Source organism: Loxodonta africana, chromosome 2, assembly GCF_030014295.1.
Source record: "Loxodonta africana isolate mLoxAfr1 chromosome 2, mLoxAfr1.hap2, whole genome shotgun sequence".
Taxonomy (NCBI): domain Eukaryota; kingdom Metazoa; phylum Chordata; class Mammalia; order Proboscidea; family Elephantidae; genus Loxodonta; species Loxodonta africana.
This window is the reverse complement of record NC_087343.1, coordinates 206,595,928-206,616,301: the sequence shown is the minus strand read 5'-3', so window position 1 is coordinate 206,616,301 and position 20,374 is coordinate 206,595,928.

The following is a 20,374-nucleotide window of genomic DNA, read 5'->3' as shown; positions in this document are numbered from 1 at the left end:
ATGATTGCACATGAGGGAATTACTGACAGCCTTTATTGATTAAAAATTAAAAAAAAAAAGTATAGAGGAAGATGCAATGCGTTGGAGTGGACAGAGCACCAAACCAGTAATCAGAAGGCCAGAGTTCAAGGCATGCTATGGCTAACTGTCTGATGTCTTTTGGTTAGTGATTGAATCTCTCAGAACAATTTTCCACACTATTAGACTGGGACATTACTTTTCTCTAACACATTCTGTCAGTTCCCTGAATAAAACCTTCTAAGGACTCAAAGTTTGGGATAAAATCCAAACTTCTCAGTGTGGCTCTTGCTTAATTCTCTTGCCTCACCTCTTACTACTTCCCCCTTCATATTCTACCTTGTGGTCCTGGATGCATTACACATCCTCTCTTATCCACAGACCACTGCATAACAATTCCCTCTTGATAAAACATTATCTAGGCTCACCCTACCCTCCTTACCTCTCATTTCTGTTTATCCTTTTGATCTCTATTTAGACATCTGTCTCCTTCAGCACTTTACTTGACCCCTAAGCCTGGGTTAGATATTTCTTTTTTATAATCCATATAAAAAATTCATAGCACTCTTTCTCTATCATTATTCTCACCATGTTACTTAACTAATTAAATAAATAAAATAATTTCCACACATATCAAGAGAGGAAAGGCAACACTGGCTGGGATTCCATAAAGCAGCCTCAAAAAATTGTTCTATTCACAATGTATGGGAGGAAAACAGAGTATAAATGGTAAAAACATGGACACCAATGCTATGTTTTTCCAGTTGTACATCTTACCTTTAGAGGTTTCTTGTATTCTTTTTCCAATGTTAAGACTTTTTGACATAACCACTTCCACAGCCAAAATGGATATTTTAAGGCAATTCATCCATTTTTTAAAATTTCTAGCAACAGGTTTTTTTTTTGTTGTTTTTTTAATGTGGTAAATTATATGTAATATATAATTTTTCATTTTACCCATTTTTAATTGTACAATTCAGTAACATTAATTACATTCACACTATTGTACCTGTAACATTTATTGCCAACCTTTGTTGTTGATTGTGTTTATTAAATATAAGTCGTTAATACAGAAGTGATAGCCCATTGAAAGTAAGGACATTTATAGACTTCCTTGCTTCCCTCACACTTTCTTTAAATAACATGTAGTAAATGAGGTTTAAAGATTTAACCTTTATCTGACACCTGTGAGCTTTATACCAGAATAATTGACATAATTAAAAATATAAAGATATTGGTCCCAATGAAATTTTCCAAAACCTTTGTGGTGCAATAGATAATGGCTGGAATCCAAGATGGGCTATTTCTGACCATCCTTGACAAACTTGTTTGATATTCCAAAACCCAGTCACTCACCTATAAAATGAGGGAATATTATTACCAACATAGGCTGTTGTTGCAGTGTTGTATAAGGTAAATAATTTTACACACTTTGCACAGTTCTTGCCACAAAATATTATGGTTATTATGATTTGAAATTTTTGTTTATGATGTGAGAATAAAGAATATGTGCATTGTATCATGATGCTAATAATAACTGTAAGGGAAACACAACATTCAGAGTCTGACAATTTATCCTTTTTAATCAAGGACGTGTGGATCATTCCTAGTGCTCAATGACATTACCTTTCTTCTCCCTTTCCTCCACATGTCGGGAGATTGCTCACTTCCCATCCTTTGACAGCAGGCACGGCCATGGACTTACTCAGCCAATGAAATGTGAGCAGAAATAACTGGTAGACACATAAAGAGTCAGTGTACAGTCCTTTATATTCTCTTCCTCAGACAAGATGACAGACCTTTGACTATAGAAATCTATATTTTTATACTAAGAAATAACTTTATGTTAAGTTTTCTAACAGTTGAAACTGTTATGCATCGTTTTCCTCTCAAATGTATATCAGAGGTTCTTTTCACATGGATGTTTTGTCTTTTTTATTGTGACTCTTCCTAATGTCACAACCTATATTTGAATCTCTTTTCCAATATTTATTTTACATTGTTGATTGTTAACCCCTGTTGTCAAAATATATAGTTGGATTGCTTTTTAACTATTTACTATAGGTTTGTTTGCTTGTGAGTTCAAGGGTTTCTATCACCTGTGAATGCTAAAACTCCTCTGGAAAGGTGTCCAAGGGGCTTTGTGGATTATATCCATGATTGTGGAAGAACTCATAATGCTGATGTTATCAGGTCTGAGGTCAATTAGTCATTCGGCTTCTAATTGATGAGTGATCCCATCATTTCTTCTTACTTTGAATTTTAAAAAATAAACGCTTAAATTCATACATATCACTATGACTAGGTTCTTATGTTATGAAAGACATTCAGTGTGAAGCCCTCCTTCCCACTGACCCACATTTTTCAGATACTGTGAGCTAGGAATAATCTTTTTTTTTTTTTCCTGAGCCATTAAGATTTTGGGGTTTCTAGTTACTGTGGTGGCGTATTGGTTAAGAGCTACGGCTGCTAACCAAGAGGTCAGGAGTTTGAATCCGCCAGGTGCTCCTTGGAAACTCTGTGGGGCAGTTCTACACTGTCCTATAGGGTCGCTATGAGTTGGAATCGACTCGAAGGCAGTCGGTTTGATTTTTGGTTTTACTTACTGTGGTATAACCTGCTAATATTGGCTGATAGTCTTGAACATTGAAATTATTTTTTCAGATACCTGACACTGTCCAAAGGAAAAATAACATTGTTTTTAACTCCTCAATGGCATTAATGGATCTTTGGATTAAACCAAAACCATTGAGTCAATTGCGACTTACAGTGAGCCTGTAGGACAGAGTAGAATTAATTACAGGGTTTCCAAGGCTCTATTGTATTCTTCTGCAAATAGCCCACCCTTCTCTGATTGTTTGTCAACTGATCATTCCATCTGTGTGGTATTTTTGAAAGCAGAGTATGCTAACTTTTTTTTTTTACAGTAACATGGAAAACAAGTTTGGCACAGAAGTACTTATGAAAATACTTCAAGGGTGACTGAGCAGTTGGCAAACAAACAAGAAGGCGTGTGTTACTTGGGTAAATATACACTAGTCTTTATGGAAGCTGACTGCCATGTCTTTCTCCCACAGAGTGGCTGCTGGGTTTGAACTACCCACTTTTCAATAATCAGACAAGGGCTTAACCACTGCATCATTAGTGCTCCTTCAGATCTATGGGTAAGTATGTGACAATAACTGGGAATGTAAAATTAGTTCATTCCCTTAATTAACCTAGAAAATAATATTTAAAGCATATAAGCAAGTAAATGTATTCCCAAACCCTTGACTTTATTATTTTTAATTTTATTTTGCTTTAGGTGAAAGTTTACAGTGCAAATTAGTTTCTCATTCAAAAAATTTTATGTGAATTGTTTTGTGACATTGCTCATAATCCCTGCAATGAGTTGGCACTCACCCACTTTCCACCTAGGGTTCCCTGTGTCCATTTGTCCAGTTTTCCTTCTTTTTCTGACTTCTTGTCTTTGCTTTTGAACAGGTGTTGCCCAAAGACGAGATGACATCAAGGACCTCATACATGAAGAAATGAAGAGGTCATTAAAAAGCCAGGAAGGAAAGAAAAGACCAAAATCAATGTCAGAAGAGACTCTAAAACTTGCTCTTGAAAGTCGAGTAGTTAAAGCAAAAAGAAGAAATGATGAAATAAAAGAGCTGAACAGATTTCAAAGGGCAGTTCAAGAACACAAGGTAGAGTATTATAATGAGATGTGCAAAGACCTGAAGATAGAAAACCCAAAGGGAAGAACATCCTTGGCATTTCTCAAGCTGAAAGAACTGAAGAGAAAATTCAAGCCTCTAGTTGCAATACTGAAGGATTCTACGGGGAAAATATTGAACGGTGCAGGAAATATCTATTGAGTCTATTGAGATGATCCCATAATTCCCTTTTGTCCTATTTATGTGGTGAATGATGTTGGTTGATTTTCTAGCATTGAAACATCCTTGCATAACTTCTATGAATCCCACATGGTTGTGGTGTATTATTATTATTTTTTTGATATGATGCTGAATTCTATTGACTAATGTCTTGTTTAGAATTATTGCATCTATATTCATGAGATATATTGGTCTTGTTTTTTCCCCTGTGGTGTTTTTGCCTGGCTTTGATAACCAGGGTTATGCTGGCTTCATAGAATGAATTCAGGAGTATTCCTTTCTTTTTTACGCTCTGAAATAGTTAGAGTAATACCAGTGTGAGCTCTTCTCTGAATGTTTGGTAAAATTCTCCAGCAAAGCTGTCCCAGCCATGGCCTTTTTTTGTTGGGAGTTTTTATTACCTCTTCAATCTGTTCTCTTGTTATCCTTTTAGATTTTCTATCTCAGTTTGAGCTTTTCCATCATCTATTTCCACACATGTAATCAATTTGATTCCAGTGAAGTCCACGTGTATAGTCGTTGTTTATGTTGTTGAAAAAAGGTATTGGCAATGAAGAAGTCATTGGTCTTGCAAAAATCTATCATGCACTCTCTGGTGATGTTTCTATCACCAAGGCCATATTTTCCAACTACTAATCCTACTTCTTTGTTTCCAACTTTTGCATTCCAATCACCGATAATTATCAATGCATCTTGATTGCATATTTGATCAATTTCAGACTGTAGAAGTTGGTAAAAATCTTTAGTTTATTCATCTTTGGCCTTAATGGTTGGTTCGTAAATTTGAACAGCAGTCGTATTAACTGGTCTTTCTTCCTTGTAAGTGCATGGATATTATCCTATTCTGACAGTGTTGTATTTCAGGGTAGATCTTGAAATGTTCTTTTTTTGACGATGAATGCAACACCATTGCTCTTCAATTTGTCATTTCTGGCATAGTAGACCATATGATTGTCCTATTAAAAACGGCCAATACCAGTCCATTTCAGCTCACTAATGGCTAGTATGGAAACCCTGGTGGTGTAGTGGTTAAGTGCTTTGGCTGCTAAAAAAAAAAAGTTTGGCAGTTTGAATTCACCAGATCTCCTTGAAAACTCTATGGGGCAGTTCTATTCTGTCTTTCAGGGTCGCTATGAGTCAAAATTGACTCAAGGGCAATGGTTTTGGTTTTTTGGTTTAATGTCTAGTATATCGATCTTTGGAAACCCTGGTAGCGTAGTGGTTAAGTGGTAAGGCTGCTAACCAATGGGTCAGCAGTTCAGATCTGCCAGGCACTCCTTGAAAACTCTATGGGGCAGTTCTACTCTGTCCTATAGGGTCACTATGAGTTGGGATTGACTCAATGGCATTGGGTTTCATTTCTTTTTTATATCGATCTTTATGTCTTCTATTGGATTTTTTGACAATCACCAATATTCCTAGATTCATACTTTGTACATTCCACATTCCTATTAATGGATGTTTGAAGCTGTTTCTTCTCATATGAGTCATGCCAGATCAGCAAATGAAGGTCCTAAATGTTTGACTCCATCCATATCCTTAAGGTGGACTCTATCTTGAAGACACAGCTCTTCCCCAGTCATACTTTGAGTGCCTTCCAACCTGAAGAGCTCACCTTCTGGCACTATATCAGGCAGTATTCCATCCACTGCTATTCATAAGATTTTCACTGGGTAATTTTCCAGAAGTAGACTGCCAGGTCCTTATCCCTAGTCTGCCTTAGCTGGAAGTTTAGCCAGAATAAATTGCCATTTCACTAGAATTTATCCTACTTCTATATCTATATGCCTTTTGTTGCAGAGGGGGATATTTTTCACCCCATTATTAAGATTTTATCTCTATACGGTTAAACAATTGAACTCACAGAGTGTATGTCCTGGATAGTTGTTTGAGATTGTTTGCATAGAAGGAGGAATAAACACAATAATTTGTTGTGATTTAGAGCTCTGATTTCCAGTTATCTGGGTCAAAATAATGGTTCAATCATTGTGTGAAACTGGTATTTTAACTATATAATCAGTCTTGATATCTTTATCAAGACGGGAAAAATGGTCCTTTTTACATGCATGTGGTCGGGATTAGATGTGATGTTATGTGTAATAAATTTAAGAAAGTGCTCAGGACATCATAAAAAGCAAAAAACCAAGTCAATTTCAACTCATAGCTACCCTACAGGACAGAGTAGAACTGCTCCAAAGGATTACAATTAGAGATTAGATATTTCACTGTTTCCTTCAATTCAGTTCTGACTCATTGCGACCCTATAGAATACTGTAGAACTGCCCAACAGGGTTTTCGAGGCCACATTTTTCTCTCCACTGCTGATGGGTTGGAGCCACAGACATTTTTGTTAGCAGCCAAGTGCTCAGCCACCGCACTAGATTTTAACATGGTGTTTGATTTCTGCAGATGTACATACAATGCAGTGCATTTTAATTTTTTAATAACTAAATATTCTACTTAATGTTACATTTATGTACTTTATTCTTCTTGCATTATAATTTTTTTGGGGGGGGCAGTCTTAAGCATTACCTCCCTGATCTTCCTGAGAGATTTGGTTAGAATTTTTCAATTATTTTGGGAGGGCTTGAATTTTCAATTGATGATGTTGCCCAGTTGGGGTCTGTGTCCTGGAGCAGTAGAGCCAGTGAAATGTACTCCAAGTCAGAAAAAGAGAAAGTTTATTCAGGAGGTGGCACCAACGGAAGCCTGACAGCAACACATGCTGTCTTTATGGAGTCCTGAAAAGAAATTTTATATCAGAGCTTATTTATGACTGTTACACGGGTTAGAAATGTCTTCTTGGCACGTAGCCCACGGATGGCTGAATGAGTAACACATTACAAGATAACCACAAGAGACTTCTTATCAGGCTAAAGAAATACATCCCAGACTTCTTATCAGACTAAAGATTTGCAGACCAGCTATCTGGGCTTTAATCTTTATGTGGGGGGAATTGTAAGTCACAGGTAGCCAGACAAAACAAAACAAAGTCATTAACAAAAGTATGCAGAGAGGAGAAGACAGGCAGAAAAAAACAGGTTCACCATGGCATTAGTTATGTCAAGCTCTCAATCACTCTCTACCCACACCAGTTAGCCATGCATGACAGAGGCCCAAGGATAATTGCAGCCTCCCAGTCCTTATAGCCAAAAGCATTGGTTGCCCATGGTTGGGCTGCAGAGCCCAGCCACCTCTGTGCTTTAGGGAAAAGGGACACATTTTGCTCACAGACACTTGGAAGATGGCTGTCAGTCCCCTGCCTTGCTCAGAGCTTAACCCTGTGCTGTAACAAGATACCTCTACCTACACCATGCACCCCTGCTCCTCTTAGACTGTAGGTGAGAGCCTGGACCACACGCTTGATGACTAACTACTTGGACACCTGAGCTGAATCCATAGAAGAAGAGTGAATGGACTCTTGGGCTCATATACATGGTAACAGCTCTAGCCATCTCGTGACAGGATATTAGAACTTCAAAAGCGCCAATAATCAAATAATCAAACCAGCTCACTCAGGCAGCCTGTTTGGACTTATTAAAACAAAATAAAGCAAGAAGCTAGGACATAGTAAGCAAACATAAAATAATATAATAACTTATAGGTGGGTTGGCAATAACAGTCAATATCAAATCACATAGAGAAGCAGAGCATGGTCAATTCAACAAGTTCCCAAAACAAAGACTCCAGGAATGATCCAGAGGAAGATATACTTCTGGAATTACCAGAGGTAGAATACAAAAGATTAATATGCAGAACTCTTCAAGAGATCTGGAAAGAGATCAGGTAAAATGCAAAACAAGCTAAGGAACATACAGATAAAGCAGTCAAGGAAATTAAGAAGGTTGTTCAAGAGCATAATGACAAGTTTAAGAGGCTGCAAGAATCCATTGAGAGACAGCAAACAGAAAATTCAGAAGATTAACAATAAAATTTCGGAATTAGATAACTCAAAAGAAAGTCAGAGGAGCAGAATTGAGGAAATGGAAGTCAGAATTATTGAGATTAAAGAAAGAACACTTGGCACCAATATATTTGAAGAAAAATCAGGTAAAAGAACTTAAAAATATGAAGAAACCCCAAGAATCATGTAGGACTCTATCAAAAGAGTTAGCCTATGAGTGATTGCACTTCCCTGATATCCTGAAGGATGAGAAGATATCTATCTAAGATGCTCATCAAACCCCACACAAGGTAGATCCCAAAAGAAAGTCACTAAGATGTATCATAATCAAAATTGACAAAATCAAAGATAAAGAGACAATTTTAAGAGTGTCTAGGGATAAATGAAAAGTCACCTACAAAGGAGAGTCAATAAGAGTAAACTCCAACTACTCAGAAGAAACCATGCAGGCAAGAAGGCAATGGGATGGCATATATAAAGACTTGAAGGAAAAAAATTGCCAGCCAAGAATCATATATACAGCAACATGGTCTCTAAAACATGAAGGCAAAATTAGGACATTTCCAAATAAACAGAAGTTTAGGGAATTTGCAAAGCCAAACGAAAATTACAAGAAATACTAAAGGGAGTCCTCTGATTAGAAAATCAATAACATCAGATAAAAACCCAAGACTAGAACACAGGACATAGCATCCAGATATCAACCCAGATAGGGAAATCAAAAAAGTGAATCAAAGCTAAAACACTCAAAACAGGGAAACAGTGATTTCATTATGAAACAGATGACAACATTAAATCAATAAAGAAGGAATAAAAAATGAAGTCATAGATCTTTCATAAGGAGAGGAAGTCAAGGCGATGTAGAGATGAAGCTTGGATTAAACTTAGAAAATTAAGGGTAAATATTAAGGTAACCACAAAGGAGACTAACAATCCTACACATCAAAAGAAAAACATAAAGACTCAGCAGAAACAAAAACAATGAAAAAGAGGAAAAGGAAATGTATAAAGAAAAACTACTCAGCACAAAAAAATTAAGTGGAAAAAAGAAACTCAACAACACACAAAAAAGACATCAAAATGACAGCACTAAACTCTTACCTATCCATAATTATACTGAATGTAAATGAACTAAATGCACCAATAAAGAGACAGAGAGTGGCAGAATGGATTAAAAGAACAGGATCTGTCTACATGCTGCCTTTAAGAAACACACCTTAGACTTAAAGACATAAATGAAACATATGGAAAAAAACATATCAAACACACAACAATCAAAGAAGAGCAGGAATGGCAATATTAATTTCTGACAAAATAGACTTTAAAGTTAAATCCACCACAAAGGATAAGAAAGGACACTAAATAATGGTTAAAGTGACAATACACCAAGAAAATATAACCATATTAAATATTTATGCACCCAATGACAGGGCTGCAAGATACATAAAACTCTATCAGCATTGAAAAGTGAGATAGCGCCATAATAATAGTAGGAGACTTCAACACACCACTTTTGGTGAGGGACAGGACATCCAGAAAGAAGCTCGATAAAGACACGGAAGATCTAAATGCCACAATCAACCAACTTGACCTCATAGATGTGTACAGAACACTCCACCCGACAGTAGACAAGCATACATTCTTTTACAACGCATGTGGAAACTTCTCTAGAATGGAGCACATATTACATCATAAAGTGAGCCTTAGCAGAATCCAAAATATTGGAATATTACAAAGCATCTTCTTTGAGCATAAAGCCATAAAAGTAGAAGTCAATAACAGAAAAAGCAAGGAAAAAAAAAATCAAGCACATGGAAACTGAACAACACCTTCCTTAAAAGCCCCTGGGTTATTTATAGAAGAAATTAAGTACAGAATAAAGAAATTTATAGAATCCAAAGACAGTGAAAACTCTTCCTACCAGAACCTTTGGGACACAGCTAAAGTAGGGCTCAGAGGTCAATTTATAGTAATAAATGCACACATCCAAAAAGAAGGAAGGGCCAAAATCCAAAGAATTATCCCTACAACTTGAACAAATGGAAAGAGTGCAACAAAAGAAACCTTGGGGAACAGAAGAAAGCAAATAATAAAAATTAGGGCAGAATTAAATGAAATAGAGAACAGAAAAACAGTTGAAAGAGTTAACAAGACAAAAAAACTGTTTCTTTGAAAAGATAAAAAAATCAATAAACCATTGGGCAAAATGAACAAAGAAAAAAAAAAACAGAGGAAGCAAATAACCTGAGTAAGAAATGAGATGGGCGATATCACAATAGACCCAACTGAAATTAAAAGAATCATAACAGAAGACTATAAAAACCTGCACTCTAAAAAATTTGAAAACCTAGAAGAAATGGACAAATTTCTAGAAACACACTACCTACCTAAATTAACACAAACAGAGGTAAAAAAATTAAATAAACCCATAACGAAAGAAGAGATCGAAAAGGTAATTAAAATGTCCCAATAAAAAAAAGCCCTCACCCTGATAGCTTCACTGGAGAATTCTACCAAACTTTCAGAGAAGAGTTAGGCCCACTACTACTAAACATATTTCATAGCATAGAAAATGATAGACTAGCCCCAAACTCATCCCATGAAGCCAGCATATCTGTTGTGGTTTGAATTATGTCCTCAAAAAGTGTGTGTATCATTTTGGCTAGGAAATGATCCCTAATATTGTGAGATTTTCCTATATGTTGTAAATCCTGCTTCTATGATGTTAATGAGGGAGGATGGGCAACAGTTGTGTTAGTAAGGCAGGACTCGATCTATAAAATTGGATTGTGTCTTAAGGTAATGCCTTGAGATATAAAAGAAAGAAGCAAGCAGAGACACAGGGGGATCTCATACCACCAAGAAAGCAGCACTGGAAGCAGAGCACGATTGTTGGACCTGGGGTCCCTGCACCTGAGAAGTTCCTTAACTGGGGGAAGATTGAGGACAAGTACCGTCCTCCAGAGCCAAGAGACAGAAAGTTTTCCCTTGGAGCCACCATCCTGAATGTGGACTTTTAGCCTACTTTACTGTGAGGAAATAAATTTCTCTTTGTTGAAACCATCCACTCATGGTATTTCTGTTATAACAGCACTAGATGACTAAGACAATATCCCTGATACCAAAACCAGGTAAAGACACAACAAAAAAAAGAGAAAATTACACACCTATAACCCTCATGAACTTAGACGCAAAAATCCTCATCAAAATTCTAGCCAATAGAATTCAACAACATATCAGAAAATAATTCACCATGACCAAGTGGGATTCACACCAGGTATGCAGGGATGGTTCAGCATTAGAAAAACAATCAATGTAAAGCATCATATAAATAAAACAAAAGACAAAAGCCACATGATCTTATCAATTGACGAAGAAAAGGCATTTGACAAAGCCCAACACCCATTCATGATAAAAATTCTCAGCAAAATAGGAATAGAAGGAAAATTACTCAGCATCGTAAAGGGCATTTATACAAAGCCAACAGCCAACAGAATTGTAAATGGAGAGAATCTGAAAGCACTCTCCTCGAGAATGGAAGCCAGACAAGAATGCCTTTATCATCTCTTTTATTCAGTGTTGTGCTGGATGTCTTAGCCAGAGCAATTAGGCTAGATAAATAAAGGACATCCAAACTGGTAAGGCAGAAGTGAAAGTATCTTTATTTGCAGATGATATGATCTTATACACAGAAAACCCTGAAGAATCCATAAAAAACTACTGGAACTAATAGAAGATTTCAGCACAGTATCAGGATACAAGATAAACACAAAAAATCTGTCAGATTCCTCTAAACAACAAGAAATCTTTGAAAAGGAAATCACCAAATCAATACCATTTACAATAGCCCACATGAAGATAAAATACTTAGGAATAAATCTAATCAGAGACATAAAAGATCTATACAAAGAAAACTACAAGACACTACTTCGAGAAACCAAAAGAGGCCTACATAAGTGGAAAAACATACCGTGCTCATGGATAGAAACACTCAATATTGCAAAAATGCCTATTCTACCAAAAGTGACCTATAGACACAATGCAATTCTGATCCAAATTCCAATGGCTTCTTTTAATGAGATGGAGAAACAAATAACCAGCTTCATATGGAAAGGGAAGAGGTCCCAGATAAGTAAAGAATTACTGAAAAAGGAGGACAAAGTGGGAGGTCTCACACTACCTGATTTTAGAACATATTATACTGCCACAGTTGTCAAAACAGCCTGGTACTGGTACAACAACAGGTACATAGACCAATGGAACAGAATTGAGAATCCAGTTGCTAATCTATCCACATATGAGAAGCTAATATTTGACAAAGGGCGAAAGTCTGTTAAATGGGGAAAAGATAGTCTGTTTAAAAAATGGTGCTGGCATAACTGGTTACCCATCTGCAATAAAATGAGACAAGACCCATACCTCACACCATGCTCAAAACTTAACTCAAAATGTATCAAAGACCTAAATAGAAAATCTAAAAGAATAAAGATTGCAGAGGAAAAAATAGGGAAAACTCTAGGAGTCCTAATACATGGCATAAACAGCATGCAGACTGTAACTAACAATGCGCAAACACCAGAAGAGAGGCTAGTTTATTGGGAGCTCCTAAAAAAATCAAGCACTTACGCTCATCCAAAGACTTCAGCAAAAGAGTAAAAAGATTACCTATAGACTGGGAAAAAGTTTTTGACTATAACAAACCCGATCAGCATCTGATCTCTAAAATCTACATGATATTGCAAAAACTTAGCAATGAAAAAACAACCCAATTAGAAAATGGGCAAAGGATATGAACATGTTCTTCACCAAAAAAGACATTCACGTGACTAACAGATACATGAGGGAATGCTTATGTCATTAGCCATTAAACCAAAAACCAAACCCAGTGCCGTCGAGCTGATTCCAACTCATAGCGACCCTATAGGACAGAGTAGAACTGCCCCATAGAGTTTCCAAGGGGCGCCTGGTGGATTTGAACTGCTGACCCTTTGGTTAGCAGCCATAGCACTTAACCACTACGCCACCAGGGTCATTAGCCATTAGAGAAATGCAAATCAAATGTACAATGTTATACCATCTCATTCCCACAAGGCTGGCATTAATCCAAAAAAACAGAAAATAATAAATTTTGGAGAGACTGGAACACTTATACACTGCTGGTAGGGATGTAAAATGGTACAACTTCTTTGGAAATCAAACTGGCTGTTCTTTAAAAAGCTAGAAATAGAACTACCACCATATGACCCAACAATCCCACCCCTTGGAATATACCCTAGAGAAATAAGAGCCCTTACACAAAAAGATGTATACACACACATGTTCATTGCAGCACTGTTTACAATAGCAAAAAGATAGAAGGAACCAAGGTACCCATCAACGGATGAATGGATAAATAAATTATGATATATTCACATATTGGAATCTATGCAACAATTAAGAACAACATTGACTCCATGAAACACCTCATAACATGGAGGAGTCTGGAAGGCATTATGCTGAGTAAAATTAATCAGTTGCAAAAGAACAAATATTGTATGAGGTCATTATTACATGAACTCAAAAAAAAAAGTTTAAACCCAGAAGAAAATATTCTTTGATGGTTATGAGGGTGGGGAGGGAGGGAGAGGAGTATGACCTAATGAGATAGTTGAAAAGTACTATTTTAGGTGAAAAGAAAGGCAACACACAATACAGGGAAGATCAGCACAACTCGACTAAATCAAAAGCAGAGAAGTTTCTTGAATACAACCAAATGCTTTGAAGGCACAAGTAGCATGGACTGGGATCTGGGGACCAAGGGTTCAGAGGATGTCTAGGTCAATTGGTATAACAAAATGTATTAAGAAAATGTTCTGCATCCCACTTTGGTGAGTGGCATTTGGGGTCTTAAATGCTAGGAAGTGGCCATCTAAGGTGCATCCCCTCAACCCATCTGGAGCAAAGGAGAATTAAGAACACCAAAGATATAAGGTAAAGATGAGCCCAAGAGACAGAAAGGGCCACATAAACCAGAGACTCTATCAGCCAGAGACCGGAAGAACTAGATGGTGCCCCACTACCACCGATGTCTGCCCTGACAGGGAACACACAGAGAATCCCTGATTGAGCAGCAGAACAGTGGGATGCAGACCTCAGGTTCTTATAAAAAGACCAGACTTAATGGTCTGACTGAGACTAGAGGGACCCTGAAGGTCATGGTCCCCAGAACTTCTGTTAGCCCCATATTGAAACCATTCCTGAAGCCAACTGTTCTGACTATAAGTCAGAAAATGATACTGGTGAGGATTGAGCTTCTTGGCTTAAGTAGACAAATGAGACTATGTGGACAGCTCTTGTCTCAAGGTGAGATGAAAAGGCAGAGGGAGACAGAAGCTGGTTGAACGGGCATGGGGAATACAAGGTGAAGAGGAAGAGTGTGCTGTCTCATTAGAGGGAGAGCAACTAGGAGTACATAGCAAGGTGTGTATAAGTTTTTGTATGATAGACTGACTTGATTGGTAAACTTTCACTTAAAGCACAAGAAATAAAATAAAAAATACAATAAATAAAGACGAAAATAGACGTCAAAAGAGACTCTGAAATTTGCTCTTGAATATAGAGTAGCTAAAGTGAAAGGAAGAAGTGATGAAGCAAATGTGCTGAACAACAGATTTCAAAGGGCTGTTCAAGAAGACAAAGTAAAGTATTGTAATGAAATGTGCAAAGACCTAGAGATAGAAAGCTGCAAGGAAGAATACACTGGACATTTTTCGAGCTGAAAGAACTGAAGAAAAAATTCATGCCTTGAGTTGGAATACTGAAGGATTCTATTGGGAAAATATTAAACAATACAGGAAGCATCAAAAGAAGATGGCAGAAATACACAGAGTCACTATTTCAAAAAAAATTTGAGGAGGTAGCTTATGATCAAGTATGAATGGTACTGAAAGAAGAGTTTCAAGCTGCAATGAAGGCATTGGTGGAAAACAAGACTCCAGTAATTGATAGAATACCAATTGAGATGTTTCAACAATTGGATGGAGTGTAGAGATGTTCACTCGCCTATGCTAAGAAATTTGGCACTGAGAATGGCAATAAAACAAGGATGCCCATTACATCACTCATATTTAACATTGTGCTGAAAGTTCTAGATAGAACAGTTAAGGTAAGAAAAAGAAATGAAGGGCATCTAAATTGGAATGGAAGGACAGCTATACCTATTCACAGATGATATCCTATACATGGAGAAACCCAAAGATTCCACAAAGAAAGCTACTGACACTAATAGAAAGATTTACTAGAGTAGCAGGATGCAAGATTAACATGCAAAAATTGGTTGGGTTCCTGTACACCAGTGATGATTACTTAGAAAAAGAAATCGGGAAAACAACACCATTTATAAATGCCCCTAGAAGATAAAATACTTAGAAATAAATTTAACCAGGGACATAAAAGACCTATACAAAAAAAAAACAAAAAAACTACAAAATACTACTGTAAGAAACCAAAAGAGACCTACATAAATGGAAAAATATACCATGCCCATGGATGGGCAGCCTTAACATACCATGCTCATGGATGGGTACCCAAAGAGATATAATGATACAATGCAATGACAATCCAAATACAAATAGCATTCTCTAACAGGATGGAAAACTAATCACCAACTTTATATGGAAAGGAAAGAAGCCCTGGTTAAGCAAAACATTATTGAATAAAAAGAAGAAAGTAGGCCTCGCACTACCTGATCTCAGAACCTGCTATACAGCCTCAGTAGTCAAAACATCCTGGTACTGGTACAAGGACAGTCTCATAGACCAGTGGAACAGAATTAAGAACTCACACCTAAATCTACCCACTATCATCAGCTGATCTTAGATAAAGGTCCAAAGCCCATTTCATGGGATAGGACAGTACTGTTATAACAAATGGTGTTGGCAAAACTGGATGTCCATATGTAAAAAAATGAAACAGGAGCTATAACGTCACATCATATGCAAAAACTAATTCAAAATGGACCAAAGATCTAAATATAAAACCTAAAGTGATACAGATCATGAAAGAAAAAATAGGTACAACACTACGGGCCCTAACACATGCTATAAATAGAATACAAGCCATAACTAACAATGGATAAGCAAGAGAAGATAAACTAGATAACTGGGAGCTTCTAAAAACTAAACACTTATGCTCATCAAAAGAATTCACCAAAAGAGTAAAAAAAGACCTTATGGACTGGGGGGGGGGGCGGGGGAGGGAAACTTTGGCTAAGATAGACCCAACAAGTGCCTAATCTCTGTAATCTATAGAATTCTTCAACACCTCAACAACAAAAAGACAAATAATCCAATTAAAAAATGGGCAAAGGACATAAACAGAACTTCACCAAAGAAGACCTTCAGGTGGATAACAGACACGAGAGGAATTGCTAGTGATCATTAACCAGTAGAGAAATGCAAATCAAAACTATAACGTGATATCTCACTCTGTCATTGCACTACGGATAGGAATGTAAAATCATACAACCATTTTGGTAAACTGTATGGCCCCTCTTTAAAAAGCTAGAAATAGAAATACCGTACAATCCAGCAATCCCACTCCTAGAAATATATCTTAAAGAAATAAGAGCTGTCACACAGATAGACATGTGGACACCCATGTTCTTTACAGCATTATTCACAATAGCAAAAATATGGAAACGATGTAAGTGCCCATTGACAAAAGAATGGATAAACTAATTATGATACATACACACAATGGAATACTATGCAACGAACGATAAAGAACAATGATGAATCCACTAAACATCTCAAAACTTGGATGAATCTGGAGGGCATTATGCTGAGTGAAATAGGTCAATCACAAAAGGACAAATATTGTATGAGACCACTATTACAAGAAAAGGTTTACACACAGAAAAAAAGTATTTGGTGGTCAAGAGGAAGAGGAGAATTGGGGAGGGGACATCACTAACTAGGTAGCAGAGAAGTGTTAACTTTGGTGCATGGAAAGACAACACACATATATGGAAGTCAGCACAGCTTGATGAAGGCAAAGTCATAGAATCTTCCTATACAGATCCAAACTCCTTGAGGGACCGAGTTATGGGGGCTTAGGCCTGGGGACTGTGGTCAGGGAACATCTAGGCAATTGGCATAACATAGTTTATAAAGAAAATGTTTTACATCCTACTTTGGCGAGTCACACCTGGAGTCTTAAAAGCTTGTGAGCAGCAATCTAGGATATGTCTGTTTGTCCCATCACATTTGGAGCAAAGAAGAATGAAGAAAACCAAACACATAAGGAAAATATTAGTCCAGAGGACTAATGGGCCAGTTGAAGCAGCCTCCACCAGCCTGAGACCTGAAGAACTAGATGGTGCCTGGCTATAACCACTGATGGCTCTAATAGGGATCACAACATGGGAACCAGCCAAAGCCTTAGAAAAATGTAAAATAAAATTCAAATTCACATAAAAAAGATCAGACTTACTGGGCTGACAGAGACTGGAGGAACCCCTGAGACCCTGATCCCTGGAATCACTGCTAACTCAGAAATGTTGCCACTCCTAAAGTCCACATTTCATCCAAAGATTAGATAGGCCTAAAAAACAGATGCAGTGCCAGAAGTGCTCACTTGTCTATGCCAAGAAATTTGGAAGGCAGCCATCTGGCCAACCAACAGGAAAAGATCCATATTTGTGATCATTCCAAAGAAAGGTGATCTAAAAAAATATGGGAATTATTGAAAAATTTCATTAATATCACACACAAGTAAAATTTTGCTGAAGATCATTCAAAAGCAGTTGCAGCAGTACATCAATAGGGACTGCCAGAAAGTCAAGCTGGATTCAGAAGAGGACATGAAACAAAGGATATCATTGCTGATGTCAGATGGAGCTTGGCTGAAAGCAAAAAATACCAGAAAGATGTTTGCTTGTGTTAAATTGACTATGCAAAGGCATTTCACTGTGTGAATCATAAGAAATCATGGATAACTTTGTGAACAACACCATGGAAGCAGCGGTCAAGAAATCAAACATCACATTGGGCAAATCTGCTGTATAAGACCTCTTTAAAAGATTAAAAAGCTAAGACGTCACCTTGAAGACAAAGGTGTGCCTGACCCAAGCCATGGTGTTTTAAATCACCTCATATGCATGTGAAAGCTGGGTAATGAATAAGGAAGATTGAAGATGAAATGATGACTTTGAATTACGGTGTTTACAAAGAATGTTGAATATCTCATGGGCTTCCAGAAGAATGAACAAACCTGTCTTGGAATAATTACAACCAGAATGCTCCTTAGAAGCAAGGATGACAAAACTACATCTCACAAACTTTGGACATGTCATCAGAAGAGACTAGTTCCTGGAGAAGAACATCATGCTGGTAAAGTAGACATTCAGGGAAAAGAAGAAGACCCTCAATGAGACAGAGTGACACAGTGGCTACAACAATGGGCTCAAGCATAACAACTATTGTGAGGATGGCACAGGACTGGGCAGTGTTTTACATTGAGCCACTATGAGTTGAAACTGGCACCTAACAACAACAACAATAAATCAAATAATGACACATATGAGGAACATGCTTCTTAGTTCTATCAAGTAAAGAAGACCAAATGGGCAATGCCTTCCGAAATGCAAAGAGGAGAAGGCAGAAAGGTACAGGAAAACTGAATGAATGGACAGGAGAAACCCTGGGCAGAAAATGAAAGGGAGTGCTGACAGTTTGAGTGGATTGCAACCAATGGCACAAAACAATTTGTATAGACATTTTTAAGTGAGAAACTAATTTGCACTGTAAACTTTCATCTAAAGCACAATTAAGAAAGAAAAAAAGAGACAGAAAGAAAGAGAGAGGAAGGAAGGAAGGAAGGAAGGAAGGAAGGAAGGAAGGAAGGAAGGAAGGAAGGAAGGAAGGAAGGAAGGAAGGAAGGAAGGAAGGAGAGAGAGAAAGAAAGAGAGAGAGAGAGAAAGAAAGAAAGAAAGAAAGAAAGAAAGAAAGAAAGAAAGAAAGAAAGAAAGAAAGAAAGAGAGAGAGAAAGAAAGAAAGAAAAAGAAAGAGAGAGAGAGAGAGAAAGAAAGAAAGAAAGAAAGAAAGAAAGAGAAAGAGAGAGAGAAAGAAAGAAAGAAAAAGAAAGAGAGAAAGAAAGAAAGAAAGAAAGAAAGAAAGAAAGAAAGAAAGAAAGAAAGAAAGAAAGAAAGAAAGAAAGAAAGAAAGAAAGAAAGAAAGAAAGAAAGAGAAAGAAAGAAAGAAAGAAAGGAAAGAGAGAGAGAGAGAGAAAGAGAGAAAGAAAGAGAGAAAGAGAGAAAGAGAGAAAGAGAGAAAGAAAGAGAAAGAGAGAAAGAAAGAAAAAGAAAAGAAAGAAAGAAAAGGAGAAGCAAATTTTTACACGTAACTTTTTTTTTTCATACTTACCTCAGTGATTTAACAAGAACAACAAAGCAAAATACCAAGTCAATGAGAACCACATCCCCAGGTAAAGTTTTTAGCATGTTTATTAATTCATCCTAAATTTCATAGAATATTTCTAGGGTATTAACATTTGACAAGCATTTCTTCTTTTTTTTTTGTTTTTTTGTTCTTTTTAAATTTCATGTTGTTCGTAGTGCTTTTTGCTGTTTAAACATTTGTAAATTTTATGCTGTCGAAATAATGTATGTTTTTAAGGAACAAATTACACACATTTTAGGTTTATTAGAAGAATTGAATAAAATATTTGTAAAGAACATGAAAGAGTATCTATCCAATAGCAAATGGGTAAATTCACGTACATTATCATTATTAAGGAGCCCTGATAGACAACATCATTACCATCATTATTTCGATAGTTTCAAATGGAAAACCAATGTCTCTAAAGCAGAGTTTATGTTGATTCTTGCCTCAGTGTTATGGAAAATGTTCTAAAGCAAAAAATAAGGTGGGAAGGCTGTCCTTTCAATGCCATACTGGACCATTGTTTAACAGATCTGCACAAGGATTATTTAAATTTCTGGGAAAATGTATCTGTGTTTGACTTGCAGTTGACTCTTAGGGCACAGAATCTGCGAAGTTGTATGTTAACATGTATATTTGTGTCTGGTGGAGATACAAATGATTTCTGTCCAGTAAGAAAGACATGAACCCATTTTGACTCTGACATGAAAAGAAAAGTAAAAATAAAAGCCAAAACAATTTATTGCAGTGTGACTTTTCCAGTGGGTTATGAAAAACCGTGTTTCTCAACTCAGATATACTTTGAAAAAGTTATAATATTTTATTGCTTCTCTTATTGATGAGTTAAATACATTTTGGACAGATGTTAAGTCTATATTTGTATGGAAGTCATGTGCTCAACTCATGGAGATTATACTTTTGCAGAAGATTGATCTGAGCATGTCTCAAATTGACTCTGATTTAAAGCTGATTTGGTGACAGAATAAGTAAACCCGTGCGCAAACCTAGTAAGTTAACAACATCCTTCCCCATATTCCTTATGCAGAATCCTGGTGCCAGCTAGCCATCCTTTAATCTCAGACTCCAATGGAATATTCAGAACTTGAGATACAACAGCACAGAGCACAGTCACCAGGTAAGGAGCACCACCT